The sequence below is a fragment of the Petaurus breviceps genome, unplaced genomic scaffold (assembly GCF_028583685.1).
Source record: "Petaurus breviceps papuanus isolate PSGF00001 unplaced genomic scaffold, PetGlider_PUasm1.0 90763, whole genome shotgun sequence".
Classification (NCBI taxonomy): Eukaryota; Metazoa; Chordata; class Mammalia; order Diprotodontia; family Petauridae; genus Petaurus; species Petaurus breviceps.
Genome location: NW_027187340.1, coordinates 4,878,507 through 4,889,055, shown reverse-complemented (window position 1 = coordinate 4,889,055; position 10,549 = coordinate 4,878,507). Strand labels below are relative to the sequence as shown.

The following is a 10,549-nucleotide window of genomic DNA, read 5'->3' as shown; positions in this document are numbered from 1 at the left end:
AGAGAGAGAGACAGAGACAGAGAGAGAGAGAGACAGAGAGAGACAGAGAGAGACAGAGACAGAGAGAGACAGAGAGAGAGACAGAGACACAGAGAGAGAGAGACAGAGACACAGAGAGACAGAGAGAGACAGAGACAGAGAGACAGAGACAGAGAGAGACAGAGAGAGAGACAGAGAGAGAGACAGAGACACAGAGAGAGACAGAGACACAGAGAGAGACAGAGACAGAGAGAGAGAGAGAGAGAGAGGAAAAAGAAAGGAAAGAAAGCAAGGAAGGAAGTTAACAAAAAACAAACAAACAAAAATAACCCTGCCCCAAAACCTCAACTTGAGTTAGTGGCCTGAATGAATCTACTTTTGATGGTAGATAAAATTGATTTTGGACCGTCAATGGATAGCAATAATGGCCAAGTTCTGGCTGATGCAAAGGTCTCAAAGAGAAACCTAGTGACACGTTGCTTCTCTATCATCCATCTCTATCTACACCAGCCTGGCCAAGTCTGAAGAAGTTCTTCACCCTAGGCGATTAATTTCTTTAGCCACAGAAATGCATGAAATCCTCTCCAGAAGTAGGAAAGGGTTGCCATGAATGTTGGCAAAATAACAATGTAAACTGATAAGATACAAATCTTCTGAAAATTTTAAAGTATATTTTAATTAAATAACATATATTATAAATAAACAAAGATTTATGTTCTATTGAAACAAGCCAAAGTCATTAATTTATTCTAAAGTATTATCTTTTGAGCACCAGGACTAACCAGAAGAGACAAATCAAAATTAGTACCCTTCTTGTACCCAGACCACAACCTGGAAAACTATAATCTATATTTAGAATGACCATAGAATGGAGAATGTTGGAGCAAGTGTTGGAAGGAAGGAAAGATGGAGGCTAAAAAATTCAGAAGACAAGTTAATTTAATTCTGTAGTCCCTGGAAAAGAATTGTCCAGTAGTTAAATTCAGATCAAATCTTCACCAATGAAAATACCTTCAGCTGTTTTGGTCAAACCCCCTGTTGTTTGATGAGGGAAGGAAGGGCTAATCAGGTCACCTGATAGAGTCCTCACTTATTAACTATGCTAACAGTGCTAGGCTGAGAGAGATACAAGTAGAAAATAAGATATGGTCCCTGCTCTCATGCAGCTTACACAATATGCACTTTTATTTTCTCTAGATGTAATAAAGATGACATGTGTTAGCCCAAATATAAAGCAAGGATTAGCTGGTCAGAAAAACACATGTAACATAAGGTATATATGTATGTGTGTGCATATGCATGCATATCTACACATGTATTTGCTTATGCAGAACACCTGTAACATGTGTACAACATATAGCTCTGTGCGCATAGCATGTTTGAATCAGTGGCTTTGTATTATTTATAATACATATTATATTTATGTGTTGCATATGTGAGTATATATGTTGCATTGTGGTTTATATATAGTAAAATTGAACTGAATGTTAAAATAAATTTTTTAAAAAGACAATTTGTTTTATATCCACAGACATGTAGTGAATTAATGTTGGGTTTACCTGAGTCAACAGTAAAGACAGACAGGTACAGGGTCCTTCTGCAATGGCTGGCCCAGAATCTTAGGAGCAGCTATAGCTGTGAAGGAGATGAAGAAAAGAATGATGATGGGAAGGCTTGGAAAGGAGAAACAAGTGAGAAAGGGTGAGAGAAAAGTGATAAATGCCATTTGAAATCAGTTTATAATTCTTAAGTTCTGTTTTGTAAAAGTCCTTTTTGGAACCTTTTAGAGGACAAATTCTGAGGAGGTAGATAACTAAAAGCAAGGTAGAAAAAGTCAGACTGGTATAGATGTTGTCAAAGAAAATATTGTTTTTTTTTTAAATAAAAGTAACACAGGTGTTATTATCCCTCATTTTAGATGTGAGGAAACTGAGTCATAGAAAAACTTAGTTACTTGCCCCTGTTCAAATCACTAGTAGAAGTCTGAATCCAAGTCTGGTATTCTTTCAATTCAGTAGAGTTCAACAACCCTAAATGGCCTGAGTCTCAGAATGGAAAAATGACTGGTCCAACCATCATAACTAGGGAACATAGAATTTGAACCCAGACCTCCTCTCTTTGAGCCATGTGATCTTTCTATTACTTCATGTTGCATAGGTTAAATTAGAATGACCTATTCCTTACTCAGAAGTCACAGAGAACAAAGAATGGAGAGCTTCACATGATAGAACACTTTTTTTTTGTAATTACAAAAAAAAGTGTCCCTTTAAAATGCAAGGTTTTATTATATTTTAGCAACAAATAAAATTTTTTGCTTGTTTGTCCTCACAAGATTTTTGGTGAATATTTACCAAGTGAAAGTAAGAAGATATTTTGAGATTCAAGAGTTTAATAATCCTACATATACTTCACACTAGCTGATATATCATACAAGTTCTCAATAAGAGTCTCTTATAATTCTCCCTCTTGTATTCTGGACAGAAGCAAAATAAAGTTCTGGATATCATCTTTTAGAACCATGAGGCATCATATTTTCAGTCTTATTAATTGTGACAGAATTGTCTCTATGGTGGCCATGTAAATACAGGGACTCCCTCTCCCTAAGCCAAGTTTCATGAAGCTTTTTACACTTGGGGAATCACAGAAACCTTAGCAATGGTTAACTGGCAGGCCTATGTCATAAAGCAAGAGGAAGAAAGGGTAGAAAAGAGGGAAAAGAGGAGAAAGAAAAAGAGAACATTTCTTCCATACAGTTCTTCATTTGCATTTTATGCTCCAGGTTCTTCTAGATTCACAAAGGGGTAATTATAACTGCCTCCTCTCTAGCCCCAGAATCACTAAGTTTTCCAGTATATGTTTATAATTAAGTAAGGCTTCTTTAAACACCAGAGGATTATAGATCCAGGGCTAGAAGGAACATTAGAGGTCATGTAATCCAACCACCTCTTTTACAGCTGAGGAAACCAAGGCTCAGAGGGGCAGAAATAACTTTCACAAGGTGATACAAATAAAAAAAGGCAAAGTCTGAACTTGAACCCAGACCCTCTGACTCCAAATTCTGGACTTTTTCCATTATATCATTATCCATTCACTCTCCTATTCAAAAACATAAATAGGTCTCCATTTCTTATTCTATTAAGTCTAAACTCCTCAGATCTTCCATAATCTGACCCCGCTTTACCCTCTCAGACCCGCCCCACTTGTGCCCTCTGCTGTGTCTTCCTAGTCCCATCCTCACCTCTATTCTTTTGCTTAATCTTTGTCCTGTTAAATACAATGCCCCGTTCATTTCCTTTCACTTGTATAAATCCTAAATAGCCTTCAAGGGCCAGATAAAGTCTAACCTCTTTTATGAACAACATCAGTCCTTTCTCATGTTTCTCCAAACTTCATTTATATGTTGTGCTGACACTTTTTGTCTTGTATTGATCATTTTTGTTACATGTGATTTCATCTTGTCTTCCCAACAGGATTGCAAGTACCTAGAGGGCAAGAGCCATACATGATGCTTCTTTTGTAAGTCCCGCAACAGTGTGGTGCCGAGGGTCACCTAGTACAGTGGTTGTGAAACTTGTGGTCTGGGAATCTGCAAGTGCATGGGGGGGGTCAAAGAGGTCAAAACTAATTTCATAATGTTTTCATTTCTAATGTAGCCTAGATATGATCCACATAAAAGAGTTGGTTGGGGTTCTCAATATCTTTGAAGAGAGCATATATAGGGTTTATGAGACCCAAAAGTTTGAGAACCACTGACTTAGTAAAGGTTCAATAAATCATTTGTTGATTGAGTGAAGAAAAGCACAACAGAGAACTAGGGACATAGGGTAGGAAAATTTAGGCAAGTTAAATCCTCCAATAATCACCACTCGATATCTCAAAATTTATTGCCAATGCCTGCCAAACAAAGATGAACACCGGGTGACCCAGTCCCATCCATACTAGCCACGGGGGAAGCCATGCTCAAGGACATCTTCCTGTTGCTGTCAATGGCTAATGTTTCCTAGCAACCTGACTTCAACTGATCTAAGTCTTGTGGTGCCTATGAACCAGGTTCATCCTTGTTACTGAGTGATTTGCTTGTTACTATTGCTTCCAATCATCTTCCTATCCTGAAACTTTAGGAGCAAGAACAGAGGAATAAACCAAAGGAGCCAGTTGGATTTGAGTTGAGATGCTATTTGCTTCATCACAGCCTAACTAAGATCACTCAAAACTCCATCAGAACAAAAGGTTCAGCCCATATCTGAAGTGAATTATTGCAGGTTGGTGGATTTCAGCTATTGCAAAGCTGTTTTTTTAAGTTATGTAAGAAGGGAAATCATACATTCTAACCCTATAAAACATTTTTTTGAAAATATTCTTTTTAAGCTATGCAAGTTTTTCTCATTGAAAAAAAATAGCCAGCTATAACTTGGCAAATTTCCTCAATTCATAAAATAAATCAAAAATTTGAAAAAATAGTATTGTACACTCATGTCTGTGATGAGGTGGGTTGATTTCTTTCAACGTTCTTTCTAGGCGTGGTTTCAGGGCTTCAAAACAGTTAATTACAAACTGTACACACCTGCTGCTAATGTGGCACTATACTCCCCAGTTGATTATATTTTTTAGTCTTCACCTGCTCAAGTCAAATATTCACACTGTACAGTATTAATCTATAAAAGAAAACTTTTATTTTCATAGCCTTTTGTGGAGGGGTTCAAAGCCCTCTCTAAACATCTCTTTTTTATTTCCTATTAAGTAGTGGTTTGGCACACCCAGTTTATCTTCATCTTGCATGAAGGGAAATCAAGATATAGAAAGGAAAATTAATTACCCAAGATCACACAGTAAGGCAGCAACAGAAGTATGAATCTAATGCCAGAAAGTTGTAACCTCTGGTCCCCTTTCTAGTTATCATTGCCCATGCTTGTTGCTGCCATTACTGCCAAGAAAACAATAGAAAAATTCCAGAATCTTAGAAGAAAGAGCTATGCTCCTCCCCCAAACTAATCACAAAGGAAATGGGTTAAAGAGGAATTCCTTTTGTACTTGCTTTTGGAGGTTCTCACCAAAGCCAAGACCAAGTCCTTTCTACTAAATACATATGAAATTCTAGATATAATATTATCCTATATAATCATGTATATATAGTACAAATGTAAAATAATGACAATTATCTGGAGAAATATAGATAATTGTACATATACATATAATATACACACATATAGAAAATATCTGGGCAAATATATGTATATACATACACACATTTGTATACATATATTTGTGTATATGTGTGTACATTTGTATATATATCTATATATACTGTATATATATACATACACACAAATATATTTGCCCAGATAATTGTCACTGGCTTAAATTTATACTGGGGGAGAATAACTGCTACGCAATTTTAAACTCAATCTGGAATTCATGTTCTCTAGTGGATAGACCTAGTAGCCTGACTTCTTCTTTGGATTCATGGGTTCTCTTGTTTAGAAACCGTATAAAACTGCGTCTGTCATCAAAGAAAAGCACTGAAGAGATATTTCCCCACTCTGAGCTTTGAGAAGTTTTCTAGATTAGGACTATGCAGTGTGAATATATACATATAGACATACATATGTGTGTATGTATATATGCACATACATACATATAATCATTGGTTTTTAACCATTTTCATATCATGGAACCCTTTGGCAATTTGTTGAAGCCTATGGGTCCCTTCTTAGAATAATGTTTTTAAATATATAACACAAAATACATAGGAGTACATAGGAAACTAATTCTACTGAAATGCAGATATCAATATTCTTTTAATTAACAGACCCCAAGTGAAGAACCCTTGTGATAATGATGTCTTGTTAGCATTGTAAAGAGTCTAGGTCAGACCATCAATGCCTGGTACTTTGGTTCTCCCTGTGCTGGTCCAGAAACCTTTGAGGGATTGCTGGGAGAACTAGCATTGTTAGAGCAGGCAGAGAATTTCAGACCAAAAGGAGAAATTGTTCCATCACTTACCTATAGTTGCTCTTCTCAAGTTCCTCATTCATAGTCACCATGCAGCTATGTGTGGGATAGTTGATGTTTTGGAGTCAGTATTGATCAATCCTGATTATCCTTTTCAAAAGAAGAAGGGGGGAAAAGAGAGGGAGAGAGTTACCCTGATTACCCTTCTGGCAATTTTCAAATATTGCATGGAGTAGTGGAAACCATAAACACACAAAAGTAGAGATTCTCCTGCATCCCCTTCCATCCTTAATAGGTAAGTCATTGAATAATATGCTCATGATTTAACAGTGATAGTCCTAGATTCCTAGAGTTGATCAGTTTCATTTCTGTCACTGGGCTTGTGTTTGACTACAAAAGATAAAAACAAAACAAAACAAAAAAACCTACAAAAAGACCCAAAAGATAAAGAGGGAACCAAACAACCACAAACCTGTTGAGGCCAAGCCATCTGTTATTTATTGTTCTTGAATCATTTTAGCTATGTCCAACTCTTCATGACCCTATCTGGGGTTTTGTTGGCAAAGATACTGGAGTGGTTTGCCATTTCCTTCTCCAGCTCATTCTACAGATGAGGAAACTGAGGCAAACAGTTCAGGGACTTGCCCAGGGTCACACAGTTAGATTTGAGGCTAGATTTGAACTCATAAAGATGAGTCTTCCTAACTTTGGACCCGGTACTCTATCCTCAACACCATCTAGCCACCCAAATCATTTATAATACATAATACCTAATTAAAGAAAAGCTTTTCTTTTCTTGCTTTAAGTGAGTCATCATGTCAATTAATCAATCAACAAATATTTATTGGGAACCTATACCATGATATTTTGGGTGGAAAAGAAAGGCATTACAAAGGACTTTATGAAGGGTTGCTCTCCCCAAAGAACTTGCAAATGGAGTAAGACCCATGTAATTCACAAGTAAAATTTTAAATACTAATCCCAGAAATGAATGACAAGTCAATACACTTTATGTAGGGTATAGGCTTATTTATGTGTTCATTATAGTCAATGTGATTGTTCCACACTAATTAGTTTGCATGTTTCGCCTTGCCTCATATTCTAAAAGTACATCTATAAAATCAGGGTGACCTCCAAGATGCTTTCCAGCTCTAACACTCTATGATTCCATTATCTATATAATCTAAACCTGTCAGCAAAACTGTCTGTAGAATCAGTTGGCTAGCACCAACAGAAAAAAGGGACCTTTAGAGCACTAAATAATCCTCAACTGGAACAAAATAGTAGGAAATTTTGCAAAATAGTTGTTTCAACAGATTCTCCTCCTTCGCTCCCCAATGAAATTCATTTCCACCTATAGCTCAAGAAGCATTAAAACTAAGGTGGGGTGATCAGTGCTTTGCCACAGGGATATAAAATTTATAGGGTATTGAAAGTACCTTGTAGGAAAAAAAATCTATCTAATTAACAAAAATTATTATTTAAAATAGGACGTTACCAGATAGTACTCCATCTTCCCAGCAGTGGCCCAAGTTTCCCATCACACACCATCTACCACTACAGCCCTACCCCACCATAATATTAGCATCCACTGTCTTTCCCTCACCCATTCCCTTAATTGAACTGTTTTTGGCACTTATTCCAGGTGTGATTTGTTCTGCTTGTCCCAGATTACAAACATTTAAAATCAGGACTCCACTGATGTTTAATTCATAACCATGACTAGGCCCCTTTTCCAACTTCACTTCTTTGACTAGCTTGTCCCTATTTTTCATGAATAATTTTCCTAGACTCTAGGATTGAAAATGAAGCATTCCTCACTTGTAGACCCTAGCAGAACATCAAAAGCCTTCATGCATGGGCCATCAGTATAACATTTGTTAGACGTTCCATTGATTGAATAATCAATAATCTGTGGACAACTGTCATACACTAATACACATCTCTTTCTTTTGTGAGCTGAAATTGGAAACATCGATCTTGTTATATTAACCTTACTGAATTTAAGCATTTTTACCACATAACCTAATAATATCAGTTTTTACTTTGTTAATTGTTGCCTTTTCAAAAGCTTAACTAAAGCTTTTGAAATAAGATTTTACTTGATGATTCTGTCCCACTATATAACAGAATTAAAATTAGCATACTCATTTTTACTGCAAAGCCCCTGTTTTAAATACTCTTGATTTTAGAAGTTCTAAAATTTGAGTATGTACCTTTCCTAGGAGAGAGAGAGAGAGAGAGAGAGAGAGAGAGAGAGAGAGAGAGAGAGGAAGAAAAGAGGAAAGGAAGGAGGGAAGAAAGGAAGAAAGAAAGAGAGAAGGAAGGAAGGAAGGAAGGAAGGAAGGAAGGAAGGAAGGAAGGAAGGAAGGAAGGAAGGAAGGAAGGAAGGAAGGGAGGGAGGAAGGAAGAGAAAGGAAGGAAGGAAGATATGGAGGAAGGAGAAGAGGAGAAAGGGAGAGGAGAAAGGAAAAAAGAAAGAGCGAGAAACCTAAAAAAATAAACCACCAACAAAAAGTATAAGGGAAAATATATCAAATTTAGAACTAAGAACCAATCCCTGCTTTAAAAAAAAGAAAAAAAAACTAACGTAAAAAGTCTCCCTACATTCACATAGAAAATATTATAGAAAGAAGATGGCATTTCAACTTGCTTAATAAGAGTGCAATCTGCTTTAAGTGGAGAGGGGTGAGGCAGGGACTGTGTTTTTAATATGTTCTATATTGAACCTAGAACATCCTGGCCACTCAACATACATGTACTCCCAGAACATCAGTTTTTCCATGGATAGCAAACAGCTCACAATGAACACTCACTCCCTTGAAGTCAAAATAAAAGAACCCACATGAGCAGCCTTGTGTATATCCCTTCGGGAGAGTGCACACATGTGTGTGATGGACACTATCCAGAGTTGAGTTGCTAGCTTCCCAGAGGCTCTTTTAAACAATGACAGATTAAAAAATCTGGATATGTTACAGAATAAGCACACAGAAACACACACAGACTTATGAAAAAGATTGCCAACGTCCTTCAAAGCCAAAGTTTAGAAGGACACGTGCTATGGATATGGCCACATTAATTTCAAAACTGCTCTATGTATAAGTCCATTACTCCTCTCTTTTATCACTTTGGCACAGTATTTCGGAAATAACAGAAAGAAAAATATGAAAGCGAAGACAGCAAATGTAATTATAAAACAAAGCCACCCACCTTGCTTTCAGGGTCAGGAAGTATAATGGCCTCCTTTTGATGCAATGAACTTAACAGCATAGGCTAAATGACCTTATATATGTACCTATATGTACATATATATTAATAAAAGGGAATGACCTTAAAAACAGCTGCAGTATCTCAGTCCTTAGCACAGCAAGCCTTAGAGGAAAAAAAATAATCACTGTACTGTGGCTCTGGACACCTGAGCAGAAATCAGTCTCCAGTCACTCTCCCCTTTTCAGGAAAAATACAAAACAAAACAACTGTTGGCACGTGTAGACATACAGTAAAGCCCCTTGTGCTGTCCTAGGTCCCCCCTACACATTTCCTCTGCTGTGGCTGCAGAAGCAGCGCTGTTCAACAGCAATGTTACTCTCAGCTACTAACTGCCACAGAAAAAGTATACTTTGAAATAAGAGAAAAGTAACTGCTGGGGATATGTTGAGCCAGCCCCACAGTCACTAGAAGAGCCTTAAATGCCCACACAAGAAGAATTAAAAGAAAGGCACATTTTGCAAAAGAATAAATTCTTTTTTTATTGAGACAGCAAAAAAGTCACATGACCTTGCATGTAGCCTTTTAGGAAAGCAATGGAAATGGTAAAAAAAAAAAAAAAATGAACAGGTCAGCCTCCTCCTTCTCTCTCCCAGCCTGTCTGGGAGCTGCATGTCCATATCCTTCTGAGCGCATCTGTAGAGCTATTAAGTTGGATAATCCCTCTGGCCTTTGATACATTTCTGGACATGATTATTTCATTACTCGCAGTATATCAGTAGGATCATAATAAAAAGGACTTCTGACAACCTGCCAAGAGTTTTGTGGCCTTGTAAACACAAAAGTGCTCTAATAAAATTTTATTAAGTGTTAAAAAGTCATAAAAAGTGAAATAACATAAACTACAAAATTTACTGTCCTCAGCAAATGCTGAAAATATCGTCCATAGTAAAATTAAATTAGCATGTAATAGACAGAGAAGCAGTGTGGAGTGGGTTTAAAGAGGATCCAGGAAGAATGACACTGGAAATGAATATGGGTCACGGGGATTTAATCCAGATTTTTTTTCTTCCATATAAATGTGAATAAATATGCTGATTACAGGAAAGCCGCCCTGGGTTACTCGAGTCTCTCGCACGTTGTCAATACTTTGGGAGAAAGTAATATATTGCAGATTGTAATAAGCCAGAGGAGATTGAACCGAGTGGCTGGTTTGGGAGGAGGAGGGTGAAGACAGGAGGTGAGGAGGCGCTGATGGTCCACTAGGGTGCGCTGTGAGACTAGGAATCTCCATAGAACGCACTCGGACCTATAGAAAGAATCTCTAGGAGTAACAGATCAATAAGAGTGTTCACACGCCTCCCCTACCACCCACCTCCCACCCCCACCCCGGCTTCCTCTAATTTATATT

General features: G+C 37.3%; 1 long non-coding RNA gene across 1 annotated transcript in view; it reads right to left on the bottom strand.

Moving 5' to 3' along the window:
- LOC138146531 (uncharacterized) overlaps positions 1-10,436 on the bottom strand; it is a 32,369-nt gene extending 21,933 nt beyond the window's left edge. Inside the window, exons 1-3 of the long non-coding RNA XR_011164515.1 lie at positions 9,142-10,436; positions 5,983-6,081; positions 1,539-1,614 (exon numbers count right to left, since the gene is read on the bottom strand). This is a non-coding gene — a long non-coding RNA (uncharacterized lncRNA). The remainder of the gene's footprint in view (positions 1-1,538; positions 1,615-5,982; positions 6,082-9,141) is intronic.
- Between the last annotated feature and the right edge of the window lie 113 nt (positions 10,437-10,549).